Below are 22,203 nucleotides of genomic sequence, written 5' to 3'. Positions count from 1 at the left end.
TGTAATGACAGAAAAAGCCTTTGTGAAGTAGTCAGATGCCATCAAGGATAATGTTTTATTATCTGCCTTTCATTTAATTTTACCCTTCACAGGGGAATTTTTCCATTTTATGGTAACTAAGCAACCTGATATTTGGAATCACTTAGTGCAGGCTTTTGCACAGTATGGACGCTTGATAAATCCGTTTTGATTAATGGCCAATTTATAACAACATCAGCAAAGACTGTTTCCGATCCTGTGGAAACAGAATGGATGATCCCTGATAAAAAGGACACGCTCCATGGCTCCCCGTCCGGGTCGCGGTTTCCTATGCTCAGTTTGCTAGTGTGCTTACTGGACTGTACGCACCCAGCATGGAGCTATCACTCGGTGAATAACTCTCCATACCCTGCCACCCCTCCCCTGACATCTAAAGTAGGTCGGAGGGTGAGGGTGATTCTATAACTGATTTATGCCTAAATATTTTTGAAATAGTAAAATTCTCTCGATTCTAATGCCAACATTTTGAAATTAAAAGAATTCCAACTGGACTAAGATGTTTATCTCTGCTAAACAAGTGAGCAGTGTTAACATCATTTCTGTGGGTATGTTTGACTCATTTAAAGAGCAAACTACTTGCAAGGCTCTTGGAAGCATTTTTTAAAATACAAATATAGGCCTTTCTGATAAGGGCCATTTTTATCAAACAGCAATTATTTATTTGGCATTGGCTCTTTGCTAGCTGCTGTCTTAGCCATTTATTAAAACACATTGGTAACACGGAGCTGGGTTATGGCAGGACACAGAGAGAAAAGGATAGAAGTATCTGCAGTGAAAACCTCAAGCATTAACTGCCTCCTTCATTCATGCGCACAGATCCCCAGTTGGGATTTCAAACTGCTCAAATCGGTGGTAGCTTGCTAGGTTTGGAAAACAACTTTCTAAACAGAAGGAAAATTCTACTTTTTCCACCTCAACTCATTTTCATTTGTGCTGTGTACAAATTAACATGAATTGTTAAAAATACAACAAACTTTTGCTAAGTTTATGTTTTTGTTTTGTTTTGTTTTGTTTTTTGACCAGGAATTGAACTCAGGTCCTTGCACTTGAAAGGCAGGCAGCAGAACCACTGAGCTAAATCCCCGGCCCGTGCTAAGTTTATAATGTGGGAACGTGGATCTTTCATGATATGTGTGATATCTTACAGAACATAATTTGTCCTATAATGTGAGAGCATACATGACCAGACAAACACTCATGGGTTCATAAATTGATGCTCATCAAATTCAAGCAGACCTCTGTATTGCTTTACAGTCTATTCTTTGTCTGCTTTACAGCTTTTAAACCTCAGGTACCTTTCCTACCTTCTAGCCTCCTCTCAGCAGGTGACCTCATACTTACAGAAGCCATCAGATGGATCTTTGTTAGCTTTTTCCATGAAGTGTATGGACACAATTGCCTCTGCACCCTTTCTTTGGATGACCTTCCTGTTAAAATAGATGGGGCTTTCCTCTTCCAGTCCAAGATTGGCTCATTGCTCTACGCCCCATGCTTCTGCCTTCTTAGGAATTGGATCTTTTATTTATTCTTACTCTTATTCCTTCCTGTTTGTTTTCTTTTCTATTGGATTGGGGACATCAACATTTCAATCTGTTCAAATATTTTTCATTTGAAAAACAATAACAGACAAAAAATAGCTAACAATAAAAGTGAAGGCTAAATAACAAATCAAAGTCCCTTGATCCCACTTGACTGACCACACAGCTACCATTGTTTTTATCGCATGCTCTCCCTGGATTTTCTTCCTTCCTTTCACTTCTCAGCCCACCTTAGTCAGCATTTCAGTCCTGCTAAACCCTTGAACTCTAATTTCCAAACAGAACAAGGACCTTTGATGTTATGAATGCTAGAAGGACATTTCTCAATCCTCAGTTTTCTGTACCTTTCTCCAGCACAAGCTGGTGATACCTCCATCATGATACCTTTCTTCCTTTTGCTGTCCAAGGCATATTTCTATCTAAGTATTTTTGCTGTCTGTTTTGACAGATACATTCCTCTGCATAACTCTGAAATTTGGTAATTAAGCCTCCAACAAAATTTGCCCATGATTTTTAATATTCTGTCTTCCTAAGTGACCTCATCCATTGTATAGTTTCTGTTATGATCAGTGTGCTGAAGAATCACAAATCTTTACCTCCAATTTGAGCTATTTCTTAATTTCCAGTCCATCCATCCACCCATCCATCCATCCGTGCATCTACTGAATATTTCCACTTGTATTTTTCAAAGGTATCTCAACATTATTATATACAAAACCAGACTCTCTTGTCTTTCCCTCTGAAGCTGTTCTTTATTCCCTGTTTAAGGAATTAGAGTGCCTGTGAGGCATTCTTATTTCAGTAAATGACTTAATCATACATTCACCTACAGAAATCTGGGTGTCATTCCTGCCACGACCTCTCCATCAACACTCTTATTCAATCAATCACCAAGTCTTATGATTTTTAAGTGGACAGGTAATCAGATGAGGATTTTTCTGTAACTTATTGTTAAATTCTCAAATCTATCTCTCTTAATCTTTATTATCACAAATTACTCTTCTAGGATACTTTAATAGCCTTTAATTTTCCTATTTGCTTTCCTTGAATTTATTGTTTGTGTTGCAGTACAAATAACTCCAAAAGCATAAATCTGATTGCATCACTACTCTGATTAAAACCTTTTACTGGTTTGCCGTAGCTCTTAGGAAAATGACCCAAATCCTTAAAAAGGTTCAAAATACTCTAATTTTCTTATTAATTTTTCAAACCTCTTTCTATGTCTTTAGCCACCACTTTTTACCTTGCTGCACTGGCCTTTTTAGTTAATTTTAGTTCAGCATCTTCCTACCTAAGACCTTCACATGCCTGAACATTCTGCTCTTATTTCCCTCTCCTCTATTCCTTCCCTCAAGTAGGAAACTTAAATTCTTCCTCAAGGAAAGACCCATAGACACCCCCACACAACCATGCCCCAGAATAAGCATACAAAAGCCTCTCTCTTCTATTCTTGTAGCTCCTTCTAGTTTTTCTTTATGAACCTTACCTTGGTTGAAACTGTGTATTTACTTTGGGGTTAATGTAATATCTGTTATACTTACAGTTGTTCATCCTTTATAGTTCAAAATCTTGTCTCTTTGTTCACCATTGTAGCCACAGGTTCTAGCAAATCATTGCCACCTTACTCAATATTAAGAAAAAAAAATAACTAATGTTGTTGGATATTTACTTTATGCCTCAGCCTTTCGAGTGCTGGGATTACAGGCGTGTGCCACCACGCCCGGCTGATTTATTTAATTTTAAACTGATTTATGAGATAGTATTATTCTCATTTCACAGAAAATAGAATCAAATCACAGAATGGTTTAGAGCTTGCCAGACAATTAAGGTGCTGGAATTTGAATACAGAATGTTTGGCTTGAGAAGTCGTATTATCTTAATCATATTCACAATTTGTGAGTTAATTATTTAATTAATAAAACATACAATTTTGAGTTTTTAAAAACTTTGCAGGATAAATCTTGAATTTATCCTTGCAAAGAAAATAGGAAGTGTGGAGAACTTCTTTAATGATTGTGGGATAAATGTATGTTGTGCTCATTTGTGAAGCAGTTCCGGAAGTGTAATCAATACAGCAAATGAATTGGTGATAACTCAAAAGTCAAAGCAAATGAATAGTTAAGTAGCATAAATATATCCAAAAGAGTAGAATCAGCTGTAGTCATTAGAAATAATGTTTTCAAGTAATTTTTAATTATGTAGATTTTCACAGTGGCACATAGTCACCTTTTAATGGGTATCTGTTAAAGGAATGAATGCGTACTACCATTTGATGCAAATTTAGTTTAAAACTATTATGTTTATGTGTATGGGGAAAAGACTAGAAAGATATAAAGTACATTATAATACTATCTCTAAATTGTAAGATTGCATGTGATCTTTATTCTCTTTTTCACAATTTTTTTGTTTGTTTTGTTTGAGACAGGGTCTCACTATGTAGTGAGACTGACCTGGAACTCACTCTGTAGCCCAGGCTGGTCTCGAACTCACAGTGATCCTCCTGCCTCAAACCCCTGAGTTCTGGGATTACAGGCGTGCGCCACCACACCCAGCATTCATAATTTTTGTATCGCTTAAGTTTTCTGTGGTTAACACACATTACTTTTATAATTAGGAGATAATCAAGAATAATATGCATCCAGAAAGTTAAAATTTATCATATCAAAACAGTTGGCATCTAACATTAAATATGTAGATGATTTTCTTCTTTGAATAATTGTAATAGACTGAAGATGAATACAATCATCTATAAAATATTGAAATGTTTGCAATAATCCCATGCAGGTTTTTAAACTGTTGTTTTTCTCTTCTGTATATTTTATTTTTCATATATAAAACCACAAAAATTCAACATACCAATGTGTTACCATTTGATGTTTTTATGAGTCTATACATTATATAATCAGATTAAATGTCTATTTTCAATTCATCACTTCTTTATGGCAAAAATGTTAAAAACCTTTTTTCTAGCTTTTTGAGATATAGCATAGAATCACTGTAGTGTACTTAGGAATATTTGAATTTAGAATATCTTGGTTAATATATTGGTTGAAACTTTGATAAGATTTATCTTCAGTTCTCCTAAAAGGCATGGGATTTCAGTTATGTAATTTCAGTGTATTCTAATGATTAAGCTCTTTCTTCATAGACTCACTCATTAATTTTGTTCTGTTTAGCAGCTGTGACATACAGCATTAAATGGGAAATAGTATCATTATGAAATATAATCTTACAGACATCTTGCATAATTCTTGTAGTCCTACATTTAACACCTTTTCTCTCTACATTGTCTAGACATGTCAGATACATCCATTGCAAGCTCACTAATTTATTTTATATTCTTTTCTATAGATGCTTTATTATCAAGGAAATATTATACTAAAACCACCAGTTCTTTCTTTTGGTACTCCTACACTCTAATTAAGAAAAATTACCAAAATTAACTGTCACATAGTTTCAGTCCCGCTATACATTTAAAAAGTAACAATTTTACATCAATTTTATCTTGTTCCAGATTCTATCCATTACATTTTACATTTCTATTTGAATATACATATTAAGAACCGAATAATAGATTATTCTTATGTTAGTCTCTCAGAGGCAATATATGAAAAATTGAAAAGACAAAAATAGCTTGTCTGTACGTATTATTTTTGAATAGTTTAGAAAAATAGAGACTTTAAAGTAATTTTGTGATTTATTTTTGGTCACGAATCAATGCATAGTATAGCTCCAGACCTATCATTTCATCACTTTATAACGTATCATGTTGCAAATTGAGGAAAATAAAACAATAGGTGAACAGTTTATTGAAAGATGTGACTGTTCCAAGCAAATTGGCACTAAGAAATCAGTGTACCTTTCAGCATGTTGTTCATAGCTCTTCCCCAGTTTCCTCTTCTCTTACGGTTTAGAGCTGTGCCTTTTCGGAGACCGTTCATAACATTCATTCTCTTGTTCCATAAGCACTTACTGAGGATTTATATTTTCCTTCTCCAATAGACATGTGAGACCTAAAGAAAAAAGAACATAATATAAAGGAATAAGAGATCTTTTAGCTAGAATATATTGCAAAGTGAAAGCAGAAGGCATGCAGACATCAGCAAGAGCGATATATTTTATTGATTAACTTTGTTACTCTCATTTTCTGTAGTGATTCTGTTCTTCTAGTTACAGAACCTTGAGAAAAACTGCAGGTGTTCTTTAATTACATGAATTTTTTTATGCTTAAAATTTCCATGTAATCACATAGGTTTCCTAAGCTTATAATTTCCATAGGACCATCCCATTTATGACCAGTAGTCATCTATGATCTTCTTTTTCTCTCACCAGTTCATAAAGTGCACCAAAAAATAATAGTAGAATGTGGAAGGCTATGCCGTGAACACTATAGAGCAGTAAGCATTCTATTCCTTTAGAATATAGCTGAGCGTTCCATTCCTTTAGAAAGTAAAGTAACATTAAATCACAGGCATCTGAAGACCTTGGATTACAGTTTCCATAGAAGTGTACTTTGTTCTGTCTACCCAAATGTGTAAAAGAGCCATTTGTCTAAATCCTGAGACACAGCACAGAAGTCTCTCTTGGAACCAAGGAGCACACTTTAAATACTTTCCAATTAATTGTTTTCCTTAGGAAATGCTTTTGAATTGGTATTATTTTTAAATTTTTGACAGTTGCTAATATAATGCTTATTTTTCTCCTAGTATCTTTTAAAAAGTAAATTTGTAGTTTCATTATAAAATTGAATAAATGAGTAGTTTTGTTCAAGATACAGGGAGTAAAAAGAATAAAAAGTATTTTCCTCATATCCTACTTACCGGAGAAGCCAACGTCAATATTCTGATATATCCCCTACTTCCTGCTCACTGCATATAGCTTTACATTGATGTGAACATTTAGTGTACATACATTTGTGTTGTGTTCATTTTTAAATTCAACATTTTTTTCTGATTTCGGAAGTATAAAAGCTCTGTCAACTTGGCAAGGCATGTCCAGTTTTTGTTAGAGGATCCCCTCCCCTGTCCCTGCCCACTCCATGCATCAAAGCAATCATGAAAGATAAAACATAAAGCACAAAAATTATAGCTGTGATGAGTAACAGAGAAAATATTTCCATGTTCAACTGGCTTAGAAACACAAAACAGAAAGTGTGACCTCAATGGCAGTCCAGCTGGTGACTTCTCCAGAGTGGGCAGAGCAATAGGAACACTGCATTTCTGTGGGTAGTGGAGTCTAGAAGAGCTTCTTATTAGGTAGGGCCAGAAGTCGGGCCACTGCTGAAAATGAGCAGTTCTGCATATTAAATTTGAGACAATAAAAACAGAGGTCTGGGTTCAGAGGATAAAGTAGGATAAAGAACTAGAGAAACAAAGATGCTGAATGACTTATTTTTTATTTAAAAAATTTCTAGTAAAAACTTCAAGAAAAATCACTGAGAATTTGAAACAGAATTTAAGCCTTCCAAACTGGCATTGAAAAATAAAAAGAATCAAGGGACATTTATTGATTAAAATATCCTTAATTCTGTGAAAAGGAAATGAAGCAAAAAACAATCCTGGCAAACCAGTACACAAAAGAAAATGACTAATGCAGGGGAAGATGATCATTTGATACAGTTTTTTAAAAATCTTGCTATATACATTCTACAGGAGTCAAACCTAAAGAAAAGTAGGAAAAAACAACTCAATGGAAGATACTGAAGTAACACTGATATTGGGGAAGGGATGTGACTCCCAAACTGAAAGGCAAGTTCATGTTCTCTAAAATCGAAGAATGAATTCTAGGTACAACAGATGTTAAGAGTAGGAAAAATTTGTTGAGGGAAAGAAAGCCAATGTCTAAGAGAGACAGGGGTTGGGTGGGGGGACCAGAAAGTGGGTCACCCACCCACCCCACTTCTCAAAGATGTTTTATACAGCCAAGCCATGTGGTGAGGCGGGTACAAAGTGGGACAAAATTATAAGACCCAATGGAAAATTACAAGGTGGGCATGAGGTGGGGCAAAACCATGACCAACCAAATAAGTAATACTGTACTTGTACAGTCACCCAGGTAATATTGATTAAATGGGGGTCAAATGGGAGAGCAAGTCACATAGAAAGCATACAAGGATTTTCAGTATGGGTGGAGGTCAGGGACATTTCCTGGAAAGGCTGGGTCAATACCTTGCCCTCCCACCAGGTGAGTGATACCTATTTAGAATGTCAATCACTCTTATTTATCCCCAGGAGAAGCACAAGGGTATAGTAGTTTCTCTCCTTTTACAATTCTGGCCACAGTGAATGTGTCTTTATTGTCTTCTTTGTTGGCTCCTTGCTCTGTTGGCTACTTGAGGGCAGCCCTGTCTAACTGCCTTAACTTACCTATCTGCAATAACATCGTTAATTAAAATATAATTGAAGGCTAAAAGTATTAAAAGTGATATAGAGGGATACTATATAATGATTGAAGGATCAAACCTAAAGAATGACAACACTGGAGTATAAAAGCCATACATTTTTCATGCAAAAAGCATACAACATAGTCTTGAAATATTAAAACCAAAACTGATAGATCTTTGAGAAGAAAAGAGTCCACAATTTGTGCATAGTGTCTTGTCATATTTCATTGACAATATTGAAGGTATCAGAATATAGAATGTTGATTAAAACAATCAGCAAACTTTATTCAGTAGACCTATCAATAGAGAAAATGGTTTTCAGGCACTCATAAAATGTAGGAAATGATCACTTCTGAGGCCATGAGGGAATCTTAATCAGAGAATCAAGCTATAAACTTGGATTGTAAAATAATGAAATCACAAATAATAAATATAAATCATATTATATTTGAAAAAGGTGTCTTCCCCCTATATGTGATGGTGTACAAATTAGAAAATAAATACGTGCTTATAGTACCGAATTAAAACCTATAAACACCATAATTGTGTGACAGCAATACTTGTCACTTCGCCCACATTCCTGTTCCAGTTTTTCCCACCCCCACCTGACCTTCATTTGATCAAGGGTGGCATATCAGTGTCCCTGGCTCTCCTTACATGTGCCAACACAGAACACAGGATGTCGCCAGCTGTAATTTGCCTTGGCAAAGCAAACTTAATCAGATGAACAATAATAATTAATTCATCAAATACATACTAAAATTGGTAAGAAATTTCTCTCAACTATCATAAAACAGTACCGAGAAAAGTTAACTTTCCAGACATCAGAATTAAATATCCAACAAAGCAATTTAGGATGACTTTTGGCAAGATTTGAATTTGTGATTTTTTACTAGCTACACAGTGGATTGGGTTCTTGCCCCAAAGAAACACTTCATAGATGACATCTGAGAAATTATTTCAGCAATAAAAATTTTGCTAGTAAATTATGAGGAAAAATGATACTTCAGTCAAAGCAAAAGTTTTTCTCCTAAGCCACCTAACAGTTACTCATAGAATATTAAGACTTTCCTAATAATACCAAATATTAATTGATTTGAGAAATTTCAAATATTTCTATTAACTATGAATAATCATGCAATATTAGAAATTAGTACTGTTTCACATATGTGTATTTTTGAACTTATTTGCTTAAGTTCAAAATGGCAATGTGAATACATTTTCTTTATCTAATGCTATATATAAAAAAGCTAGTCTTGGAGCTCCAAGGAAAGGAAAAGCTTATTTGTAAGACAGGTACATAAATTTGAGTTGAAATGACAACTTTCCATAAAACAAGTCAGTTATAATTATTTTACACATTTCCCCCATCAGTACAGAAAATTAAATCCAGAGCATTTGTAGTGAGCCATAGCGCCATGACAGTTTCTTTATAAGTTGTATTTTTGTCATTGTATAGTGATCTCTTTGTTTCTAGTAACATCTGTAACTCTACAGTCTGACCTTCCCCAAGTTAATATTTCTATTTGTTTTCTTTCTGTGGACTTTGCCTTTACTTCTCTTGTATGCTTTTCTTAATTTAACTGATGTATAACCCGTACATTAGTACATTTTAATGAAGTACTATGTGATTTTTATACAAGGTTACATTGTGTAAAGTTTAAGCCACATTAAACATATCTTGTTCCTCAAACATTTATCATTTCTTTATGGTGAATACATTCAGCATGCTTTCTTCTAACTTTTAAAAACACATAGAACACTATTTTTATCTGTTATCACCCTACAGTGTAATAGCAGAGCAGGCTTCTTATTCCTATCTAACCCTAACTCAGTACCCACTGATCAACCACTAACTTTCCCCTAAGTCTTATCCCGCCCCCGTACTCTCCAGCCTCTGAGAACTATCATGTTCTACCCTCAGATCCTACAAGATCAACGTTTTTATGCTTCCTATGAGTGAGATCATGCCATGATTGTTTTTTTGTGCCTAGTTTACTTCACTAAGATAATGATCTCCAGTGCATTCCATCATATGCATTTTCTTTATCCATTCATCAGTCAAGGGACACTCAAGTTGTTTCCATTTCTTGGCTGTTGTGAATGGAAGTATTATTTCATTTTACTGGGATATATGTGTGGTAGCGGGATTGCTGGATCATACAGCAGTTCTATTTTTAGCTGTTTGAAAAACTTCCATACTGTTTTCCATAAAGAATGTACTAATTTATATTCCAACAGTGTGCAAAGATTTCTCTTATTCCACATCCTTGCTAGCACTTGTTATTTCCATCTTTTCTTTATCACTTTATTTTAGGGTTTTTTGTAAACAGCATATAACTCTTTTTAAAGACCTCGTCTGATTCTTTGACTTTGACTGCTTTCTCTTTGGAGAAAATCCTACTTACTATACTAACTGTTATACTTGACTTTGTCAGTTTACTCTTTATGTTTCTTGTTTGTATTTTATTTTATTCATTTTCCTGGTTTCATTGGCTTGCTAGTAATTTTCTCTTTTGCTCATTTGGAATATTCTTACTGTTCTCTATAACGCTAGAAATGATTGTCTTCCATTCCACATGTTCACTATCAAATATGTTGTTCTCTAGAATCACATGAAAATAAGTTGCCAAATATTTACCCAACTAAGACGCTTATGGTCCTTTTGTATCATGTATTAGTTAGATATAAGTTCAGCTATGTGACAGATACACATAATCATTACAGTTTAAACAAAATAGAATATTTTCTCTCATGTAACATTTCAGATATGAGCAAAGCAGATATGAGCACACTAGAAAATGCCACTGCCATGCTGATGTTGGAAACAGGAAGGCATGGTGGCTCTGTAAATTCAAGGGTCCAGACTTCCGCCTTGCTCTTCTGCTGGCTCAAGGCTGTTCTCATCTACGCCCTCCCGTCAGCACATTATCCCGGCCATACAGGAGAGAAACAGTTCTTGACGCTTACAGGCACACATTCTTTCTGCTCAGTCTGATGTTAATCACTGGGGTCAAGAACTAAGAATTCTGCTTAGACTTGCATCTGGTAAAAACAAGCTTTCACTTATGCACAATAAGGAAAGAGGGGATGTTGGTCAACAACTAGAGGCTGAGTCCAACTCAGGGGACTTGGACTTTGGCTGTAATTTTAATGTTCCACTTTCAACCCTTCCCAGCAATCGCTGTGGAGTGCTTCTCTTTCTTCCTTCTGTCCTTTATGCTTCCAAAAATCAGCATTGTAATAGCAGTTCTCAATGTGCACATCTCATCCACTTCAGGAGTCTTCGGAGTCTTGATTTTTAATTATGTAATCATTATTGTAAGGCCTATAAGATAGATACTTACAGTTGTAAATATAATTTTAATGTTCATAGTTGTTTTTCTTTTAATGCAACACCAATGTTGAGGCTCCTATTCTATCCAATTAGTGTCTTTTATTCTGTATTTTCCTCAGATGATAATCTGGAATCTTCTTTTTCCCAATGTGACAAACAGTATCTTCAACACCAGTGCCTTGTCTATTCTAAATAATGTCTTTTTTCTTTTTAAATCTGGAAGCTTGTAAGATACACTTTCATCCTTCACAGACATTTTTCATATCTGTCTTGATGTTTCACAGCAGACTGAAGGAATTTTTAATTGTACCTTTTAATTATTACCCTGTCTTTTCCTGGAATTTTTGTTATTTGGAAAAGAGGTCGAAATCTGTCCTGATTTTCTTTCTCTCTTGCTCTTGCTCTCTCTTGTTCTTACTCTCTCTTCTCTGTAGTTTAAGATACTTTCTTCACTCTTATTCTAGCCATTATAGTACCAATTCTTAACAAAAGACAATATCCTTAATCTTAATTGTTTGGCCTATTGCTCTTTTTCTGTAATCTTCTTTAAGTGGTGTACTCTAATATTTTTAATCACTTGTGTTATTATTTGTGTTAAAAATGCTTCCCTGTCTCTGCCAGAAGTTCTGATTTATTAGAGTTCATTCTCAGTATTCTGTCTGGTCTTTAGTTGCTGGGCCCTCTTAGCTGTTCTTTTGTTGTTTTATTAGTTTTTTTCTAGTATCGCTTGGCATGTGAGTTTGCTTGCTTCAATGCTTTGAAGAATGACAGTCTCTGAGAAGGATGGAAGAGAGAAAGAGAGTTCTTTGACTAAGGGTGAGCCGTGTACCATAGGCAGGATATCTGTTCACTACTCACCAAGCTTCCAGAAGGGAGCCTTCTCCCTGCAGACTTCCCACGTTCCAGGCAAAGACGACTTAGAATACCAGTTCAGCAGACACTTGTTTTCTTGTCATCATAGGGATGGTGTATGATTTTCCATAGGTTAATGCCAGTATTTCCAATGGAATATCACATTCTCTTCTAGATAAATTCTGCCTGGGCTTATGGCATCCTCTGCCCTGCTTGTGTGTATTACTATATTAGTTCTAAGACGCTTGCCTATTCCAGAGGGGAGAGATGCCTGTGAAGACCTTCTTGTTTTCCACTTCAAACATAGTTTGTTGGCTCTAGGAACTGCATGGCTTGTGCCAGGAAGATGTGAGGCTATAAAGAAGAGTCACAGATAAGCTGCCATCTTTCCAGAAGTCTTACCCGTAAGTTAAAAACAAAACAAAAAAAAGGAATACGTTTCAAAGAAACTCAAAGGTAAAAAGAAAAATCACAATAGAAATTGACCTGTATTTGAAAAGGGTAATAGTGTAAGACTGAAGAAGGAAAAAGAAATATAAATAAATACTATTAAGAAAAAATGATAACCAAAAAGCTAGAAGAGATCTTAACTATAGGAAACCATGTAATATCATGAATAATTATCTTCACAGATTTTGAGATACAGGTAAGCTATAATTTTCTGGAAAAATAATCACCAATTATAATTTCATAGATCTTAATACAATATTGTGGATCACAGGCCTCAGGCCAGCCTGGGCAACCTAGCTAAACTTTGTCTCAAAATATTAGAAAGGGTTGGAAGTATAGCTTAGTGGTGAAATGTTTGCCTATCTGTGAGTAAAGCCCTGGGTTCAAGTGTCAGCACCGTGCACACACACACACGCACACACACACACACTGTTGAGATGATTGGATAGGAGACTTTGACCAAACCTTAGTGAGCAGGGCTATACAAATGATTTAAGAGAATGCATGAAAAAGTAAACTACCTAATTTTATAGTTGTAACTTGATACAAAACTGGACAACGCAGGGCAAGGATAACATGCAAGAACTCATCTCCATTGAAAACAAATGCACAAATTCTGAGCAAATATTACTGCACTGACTCCAGTAATGTATTAAAAAGTACATCATGACTAAGAAGGATTTACTCAAGGCTATTTCAGCAATCAGAAAGTCTTTCAAAACCGTTCCTCGGTGAAAGGAGATAATCTATCTGATTATTTTAGTACAAAGAAGGTGTTATGGTTTGGATTGCAAATGCCCTCCAAAGCCTCATGTGTATGAAAGGTGACTGCATTACAAGGGCACTTTAGCAGCCTTGCTCTTAGGAGCTGGGGTCTGGTCAGAACAGTGGGGTTAATGCGGGGCGTGACCCAGAAGGATACATCTCCCTCTCCAGATCCTCTGCTGTGACATAAGCAGCCTTCCTCGCTGGCAGGCCCTTTTTCCGAGCCATTTCTGCATTTGAGCTGCCAACCCTGCCCTGAAACTTCTGAAACTGTGAGCCAAAGTAACCTCTCCTAAGTTGCATGTGCTGGATATTTTATCTAGGTGATGAGGAAAGTGACCAAGACAGCAGGCTTAAACAGGAAAGAAGCACACACCATTATGGAAAAGACCGATGAAACTGACTACATGAAGACTAAAACTCACGCTTAGCCTAGAGTGCCACAGAATACGTTTTAAAAGTCACAAACTGTCTATGGCCATACTACCCTGAACATGCCCGATCTTGTCTGATCTTGGAAGCTAAGCAGGGTTGGGCCTGATTAGTACTTGGATGGGAGACCACCTGGGAATACCGGGTGCTGTAAGGGGCCGGGGATTTAGCTCAGCAATTCGGTGGCCTGCCTTGCAAGCTCAATGACCCGAGTTCAATCCCTGGTACCAAAAAAAAGACACAAACTGGGACAGATATGTACAATATATGTTGCTGATATTGGGATACTACTACAAAACAGAGAAAGCATTTAAAAAGACAAACACAAACAATGAAATAATTGGCAAAGACAATTAACTGAAGATGAATTTTGAGTGGTCAGTGAACAGAGAAATTTAAATTGGCGTGTAAGGCCATATGTATAAGTGGTACCTCGGTTTATGAACTTGATTCTTTCCACTTTCTGGTCACAAACCAAGTGAACAAGAACCAAATCAAATTCAATGGTTTGGCTTGAAGCTGACCCTATCGTGAAATTTGATTCAGTTCTCATCCAGTAGGATTGTGACTAGAATCGTGGAGAGAACTGAGTTTGTAAACCAAGGTAACATGTACATCCAAAAAGAGTCTCTGGAAAAGTTGTGGGGGGTTGAGCAGTAAGGAGGGGATATAAAGGGCATTATAAAAATGAAAGAGCAAAACAGAGAAGAGGGGTCAAAGAAGAAATTTGATTGTGTGCACAGATTCCTGCCTCGTCATAGAAGTCATCGCCTGCCCAACATTTATCCCTTGACTTCATCCACATTTGTACCCCTTCTTATTTAGCAGGATCTTAGTCTTTTCAAGTGGAAACTGTGCTCTGCATGGCCATGAGTTTCAAGAGACTTCTGTCTCTATTTCCATGTTGTAGCCTGTTCAGGCTGCTGTAACAAAATGTCATAAACACAGTTGCTTACAAACAACAGAAATTACTTCTCACTGTTCTCAAAGCTTGGAAGCTGAAGATCAAGGGCTGGCAGATTTGGTGTTTGGTGAGGGCCTGCTTTCTCATAGCTGGCCATTGCCTCATTGCCATTGCGACTTCACGTAACAAAGGGGTTAGAGATCTCTTTGGGGTTTCTTTTTATGAAAGGACTAATGCAGTTCATAGGGGTGAGCTCCAATGGCCCCACACAGGATACCACTACCTACTAAAGGTTAGGATTCTGATGTACAGATTTAAGGGTGACAGAAACATTCTGAGCATTGCATCCCACTTCCTGAGGCATAGGTGCTAATTTTCCTAAGCCAACTCTTGATTATGATTGGGGTAGACATTGACATTTGATAGAAATTTGTCTAATAAGACTTAAAAATTCCCAAGGAAGAGATGGCCTTTTACATCATCTTGATTTTAGCATGTCTGATATGATACAAGAACAGTTGCAGCCTTCTTTGACCAGCCTGGTAAGGAGGCATCAACCAGAGGAGGGCAGAAATTAAAAACGCACATGGAAAAGTAGCCAGAGCCCTGTCATGTAGCACCTGGGGCCACTCTAATTCTAGACTCTCTGCTGTATAGAATATTCCTTGTCTTCATTGCTTAAGCTAGTGAAAGGGGAGTTTTATGTTAAGTGCAGCTCAAATACCCAATCAATTAATGAAGAAACATAAAATTCAGCTTTTTAACACAAATTAAAGGCAAGATAGAAATAAGATGGAAATGGAAATAGAAAGTGGTACTTTGATAAGACTAATGCAAATTCTTATAGGTAAGTATGCTTCCATTTGTGTTAGAAAATTATGATGTACACAGAGAAATGCATATTATTTTCCTATCCTTCCATGTGAATTTCTACAAGAACCCATAATAAAATGGGAGTAGAATCTGGAAGAGGTAGGAAGCAGGCAGTTGACATTTTTTATACTGTTAAGCTGTTCAAATATTTAACCCTGTGATGTTTTATTTTCATATTAACAAAGTAATATAAAAGTAGAATATTGTCATAGATATACTCCATTACAAAGGCTTGAAAACAAAAGTTGAGCCAGGAGATATACATTTATTTATACTTTTATTTTGTTGTTAGATTTTAGTTTCATTTTCTATTGAAATATTTTCTATTGGAATCTTTGTGGTTCCATTTTCTATTGAAATATTTTTTTCACTGCATGAATAATTTTTGAAAGCATATGAAGTTAACATACTTTGTAGCAAATGGGTAGTTTTTTTTTCTGTCAGTAATTAGTACTTAGTTGTTAAAAAAATGTTTTTAAGAGGGATGACTGAGAGCAATTGGGTATGATCCAATACAGAATGGATTCACTAGGAAACTGACTTTGAGATGGAGGTTAGAATATAGGAGATTTTTTTAGAGTGACTTGGAGGCAGTACTTGTTGAAAGGAAGCAGGAAAAGGTGGACGAAGTTAGACTGTGATGCCTTCACAGTACACTCATACAGAGACTCCCCAGGGAGCTCCATAACTGAGATGACCTTTCAAGGTCATTCCAAGTTGGTGATGGGACAGGACCTTTATACCCCTGTGTTGACTGGACATTGAATGCAAGCTACTCCTGGAAGTAGATCTGGAAGTCAGATGTCTTTAGCTAAGTCAATTCCTAAAGAAATCTGACAGCTGAAGACTGTTTGCCAGGAACACTAAACCTGTGAGGGGAATAAATCTTTCAGATCTGAAATTGAATCTGGGTAAAACCGCAGAGTGTCCACTGTACATAGGATTGGTATTTTAGCTCAGCATATTTTGTAAAATAACAAGAGTGAATGTTATTAACAAGAGAGTTATTCACTGATGGACCACTGTGTCCAAAGTCAATAAATAACGAAGATAGAGAGGGGTTGATGGGATGAAATTAGATGGCTAACAGGAATAGATGATTCAGTGGAACTGAACAATAGGAATAGTGTGAGTTAGAGAAGTAAGAGAGCAGAAATGATTGGGTGTTTTATTTCTAGAATAGGTTCTTAGAGATTAGACGTGCATATGAAGTAGCTTCTGTTTATCGTGAAGCACATAGTTTAGTCCTCAACCTGGGAAGCTGCTTAGAGTTAAGGCAAGGATCACATGAGTAGAGATAAAAATGCTCTTGAGCCTAGGAGATTGAATATCTGTAAGGAATCTGACAGATCCTAGATAATGGCAGGTTTGGGGTGGAAATCCAGACTAAGAAACACATTCTAAAGCTTTGATGATTATCAGCAAGTAAATGAAAATCCCTAAATGATATATGAGTTGGTATAGACTATAATGAAATCTGATATTAATCTCATCTTTACATAAATGTGGATTCTGGATTCTACTTCTGTGATATGAAAGAATGAGCATTCCATCTCCACCTTCTATGATGCTGTTGTCTAGGGTTTTATTAAGTTCATTTCTTATTTCTCTAAATGAAACTTAGTGCTTATGTAGTAGAGATTCTGGCTTAGGAGGCTGGGGCTGGCATGTGACTTAGTCAGGTTGGCTATTTACACCATGTTTCAAGGAGCAGAATAGTACAAAAGTTGAATACAAGGAGGCTATTAAGAATAAAATGAAAAAAATAATTCAGTGAGGAGATCAAAGGGAAAGGCTGGGACCCCAAACAGAGCTCAAAACTGATAGAACGTGGAGATCAAAAGTATGGGTAAGCACTGAAGCACAAACACACCAGCAAGAAAGAGAATCCATGAATTCCCCATGAGATGCAAAGTGTAATATTTCTTTAATGTTTTTACTTCATTTGTTCACCATTTAGTCCTTAAAAGTCAGCTTTGGAAGAGGACTCATTTCCTCTGGTTCCCCTTTGTCTTTCATTTTCCATTTTTTAAAGAATTTTATTGGTACATTTTAGGTATACAGTAAAATGACATTCATCATTGGAAATTTTTACCTTTACATAATGTATCTTGGTTCTTATTTTTTCCCTGTTCCCCTGCCCTCCCTTCAACCCTCCTTAGTCACAAAAACTTTGTTTCCATCTTTTCCTTTTCTCATATTCCATTCCCTTCTTTCCTCCCCGCTCCCATTTCTCCTTCCCCTGTGCCCCCTTTCTTCCTGTTTCTTCCATTATCTATTACACCTTTTTGTCCTTATTTACACTTTCAGTTTCTCACACCAGAGAAACTATTTGGTATTTCCATGTGTGTCCTATTTATTTCACTTAAGTATGTCACCTCAGTGTGCATCCATTTAGCCATAAATTTCTCCTTTTTTATGGCTGAACAGTACTCCATTTTATACAAAAAAATAAAAAATTTTCTTTATCAAGTGTTCAGTGGGTTTCAACTTGCCAAAGATTAAAACTAGACCTATGTCTCTTACCATGCAGTAAACTAAAATTGAAATGGATTAAAGATCTAAATATTAAAACAGAAATACTAAACTGGCTGGAAGAAAGGTTAAGTAGAACTCTTGAATATATTGGCATAGGAAAAAATTTTATGAACAAAACCTCAGTTGCACATGAACAATCAACAACCTGGATCTCTTCTTATTAAAAATCTTCTGTACGGCAAGAGAAACACCAACAACATGAAGAGACAACCCACAATGTGAGAAAAAAAGTTTTCACCAACTGTTCCTCAGACAAAGATATACTAACTAGAATATATAAAAAAACTAAAAAAAAACCAAAACAAAACAGAACTCCCAAATTTAAAGACTCAGTCCCAAAATGGGCATCTGCAATGAACAGATATTTCTCAGACAAAGGAGCAGAAATAGCAAATAAACATATGAAAAAATGTTCAACATCACTGGTCATTCAAGAGATGCAAATGAAAACAGTGCTGAGAGTCCATCTCACCCCCGAAAGAATGGCTGCTGTCATGAAATCAACCAATAATAATAATAAAAGCTGGCGGGGAAGTGGGGAAAGAGGAACTCTGCTCCTCTGCAGGTGGGAGTGCAGACTGGTGCAACCACTGTGGAAATCAGTATGGAGACACCTCGAAGAGCTAGGATAGGAAGTCCCATTTGACCCAGCTATTCCCTTGTTGGGTATCTTCCCAAAAGAATTAAAAGAATCATACCACACTGATATATGTGTCCCCATGTTCACAGCAGCACAGTTTGTAATAGCTAAAACTTGGAAACAGCCCAATTGCCTATCAACTGGAGTCTTTACTGTGCAATTCTCCAAGATTCTAGTTCAGTGATGGCAAACCCATGGCATGCGTGCCTCAGCCATCTGTCTGTTACCATTGAAAGCTCTGAAAGGTTTGCCATCACTTTATTCTAATTAATTCTTGTTGTCAAGGCTAAGGAAGATGGTAAAATTCAACCATCAGTGACTCCCTTAATTCATCCTAAAACCCTTGAGATTCTTCTGAGTAAGGAATCACTAAGACATGCAAACCTTTCTCATGCTAATACTGCTTGCCAGTGACAGCATGGTTCTCATGAGCTACTATGCTAAATGGACTTTTTCCCCACCATGAGGTGGGGAATGGAAAAAAACAAGACCAAATGAACGTGGGGAGAGACAAAATGCTCATTGGGCTACTTGTCATGGTTAAATTGACATCTTGGGTTTTTGATGCCTCTCAGCTCTAGGGCTGTTAGTTTATTAGAAAAATTTCTCTAGTGTAGGTAAGACCACAGATCTTTATAGAATGGAGTTGATAAAACACTGAATATCAGCTTGAAGTTGCTGGTCAGTTATTTCTCCCATTAGCACAGAGATGTGACTTTTTCTATGTGGAGAATTTTAAAGTCATTATAGCATATAATCATAGTCTCAAGGAAAACATGCAACATGGCTGAGCTTTATTTTCCTAAATGAAATAAATCAGTCTTTTATTTTTTTTCTCATTGACTTTATTGGTACATGTTAGGTATGCAGTACAGTTACATTCATCATTGTGATCTTGTACCTTTACATGACAGGTCTTGGTTCTCATTTTTTCCCCTTATCTCTGCCCACTCTTCACCCCCTCCTCCCTTCCCTGTTTACAAAGACTTTGTTTCCATTTTTCCCTTTTCTCATACTTTTTCTTTTCCCTTATTTCCTTTCCCCTACCCTTCCTACTTTCCCTACACCTTTAGCCCTTTTCATCCTATTTCACATTGCCATTTATCTCATTAGGATCTTATGTACCATTATAGTTTTTCACACCAGAGAAACTATTCAGTATTTATACACGTGTGACATATTTATTTCACTTAGGAGTATAAATCAGTCTTTTAATAAAGCCACTTTTGTTTTATCTTTTTTAATACATGTTTCGATTTTTCAACGTAATAGTTGTCGTAGCTACTTTCTCATTGCTGAAACAATACCTGACACCCACAGTTTAAGGGAAGAAAGGTTCTTTTGGCTCACAGTTTATAGAGTTCCATAGTCAGCTGGCTGCAAGACCGGACAGCATGGCAGAGGAGACAGCTCAGAGCATGGCAGGCGGAAGCAAAGGGGTCAGGAGTAGGAAGGGTGTATACTTCCGGGCCACGCCCCCAGTGACCCCTTCTTCCCCCCAGGTTTCACCTCCCAACATCATACCCAGGTATAATCCCATCAGTGGACTAAACCAGAGATGACTGTCACCCCCCATGATCCAGTCACCTCCCAAGCCCCGCTTAGGAGTGCATGAAGCTGTGGTGTCATTTTGCATAGAAACCGTAACAGTGCTTTACTTTGCCGACATCATCTCCGTTCACTTTTCACACATATCCTGCACCAGTGAGGCTGAGCTTCATATGGTTCTCCAAAGCCATAATGCACTTTTATGCTTTTGCTCCTCTGTATATTCTACTTTCATGCTTGGAATTCTTCTCCCTCCTTGAGTGCTTAGAGGCACTTAGTCTTCAAAGCTATGATTACATTATTCTTCTTACTTCCTCTGTTTACCCACAGCCTAACTCTCTACTCTGGTCCCTGTTCAGGTAGAGGCTCACTCTTTTGTGCTACCATAGTGCCTAATATGTGGCAGAAGGAACATGCTTTTGTAACACTGTATTTACTCTTCTATATTTTCTATTACATAATCAGCTCTTTCAAAACAAGGTTGAAAACATATTCATTGTTCGAGTCCAAATATCTAATGTGTTGGTCATGATATAAATGTTAGCCAGACATCAAACATATTAGCTATCTTTTGTTGTATAGCAAATTACTCCAAAACTGTGGCTGGAAACAGCAAACATCTATTATCTTTCTGGATCTGGAATCTAGGAGGAATTTAGCTGGATGGCTCTGGCTTCAGGTTTCTCTTGAGGGTGCAGGCAAGTTGTTGGACCAAACTGCAGACATGTCAAGGCTTGGTTGGGGCTGCAAACCCCACTGGTGAGCTGGCTCATGTTGTGGCTAACATGTTTCAGATCCTGGTGGGCTGCTAATCTGAGGACCTCCGTTCTTGGTCATGCCACATGGGCTTTCCCATAACGCTGCTCACAGTGTGGCTTCTGGTATTCTTCAGAGCAAGGTCCCTGGGAGAGGGAGGACATGAGACTTTTCAAAACCCACTGTCTTTTCACATCCTGTTCCCAGAAGGGACATCTCATCACTTCTGTCTTTTTGCCTGAAGCAGTTTGACTTTAGCTTTTAATGACATGATGAGAATGTTCATATATATAGTATGAATATGGAAATGGAATTGTGATGTAGCATTCTTCTAAGTTTCTTTATAAGAAGGAAAACAATTACATGAAAAGTACTGAAGACAAGGGTTCACACTCCATGGCCTATAAACTAAACCTGGTCAACTGAGTGTTTTCATAATAAAGTTTTCTTGAACTAGTCCCACACCCATTTGCTTACTTATTGGCTGTAACTGCTTCGTTCTACCACACAAGAGTTGAGTAGTTATAACAAAGGCCATGTATCTTGCAATTTAAAGTATTTCCTGTCTGTTCCTGACCCCAAGTTTAGATCAATAGAAATTGTGCTTAATGAATTGATAAATTAAAAATTGTGAAGTCCTTGCACTTGATGATTAGTGATTCATACAAAACTTTCCATAAGAAGGCTTTAGAATAACCAAAATACCCAGTTATTATTATATATACGGATATGATAATACAGTGGTAGGAATAGCTACTTTTAGTTAGTAGTTACTATGTGCCAGGCAATGTATTAAACACATTTACCCCTCATTTATCCTTACAACACTATGAGAAAAGCTCCATTTCACAGATGAGACAACTGAGGCTAAATACACCAGGATTTCAGCTTAGGATTGTCTACTGTCAAAACCCTATTTTTTTGCATATGGTCCCTCCATTTCTTAGTCTCCGTTTCCTCTTTTCATATTTCATTCTATCCCTATTGAACTCTTCCTTATTCCGAAAATGTGCCTTTTTCACATCTCTTTACTTTTTGCTCATCCTATTTCTAACAGTTGGAATATCCTTCCCAGCTGTTTCTTCCTGTCTAATCACAATCATGGTACCTATTTCATAGTACAGTGTACTGTTTCACTATATATATATA

General features: G+C 36.7%; 1 protein-coding gene and 1 pseudogene across 11 annotated transcripts in view; both read left to right on the top strand.

The window, feature by feature from the left end:
- Anks1b (ankyrin repeat and sterile alpha motif domain containing 1B) overlaps positions 1-22,203 on the top strand; it is a 1,036,613-nt gene that overhangs the window by 381,192 nt on the left and 633,218 nt on the right. The window contains exons 1-2 of one of the 11 annotated variants that reach the window (XM_033763853.1): positions 9,467-9,471; positions 13,464-13,469. The exons of the other annotated variants lie outside the window; for them this stretch is intronic. The gene's annotated coding sequence lies outside the window, so the exon portion shown is untranslated. Of the gene's footprint in view, positions 1-9,466; positions 9,472-13,463; positions 13,470-22,203 lie in introns of those variants that run through there. 11 annotated transcript variants of the gene reach the window in all.
- Positions 13,834-13,952, top strand: LOC117286171 (annotated as a pseudogene).

The sequence above is a fragment of the Fukomys damarensis genome, unplaced genomic scaffold (genome assembly GCF_012274545.1).
Source record: "Fukomys damarensis isolate Sample0158 unplaced genomic scaffold, DMR_v1.0_HiC HiC_scaffold_15, whole genome shotgun sequence".
Lineage (NCBI taxonomy): Eukaryota > Metazoa > Chordata > Mammalia > Rodentia > Bathyergidae > Fukomys > Fukomys damarensis.
The sequence above is the reverse complement of the archived record's forward strand: the minus strand, read 5'-3'. Positions and strand labels throughout refer to the sequence as shown.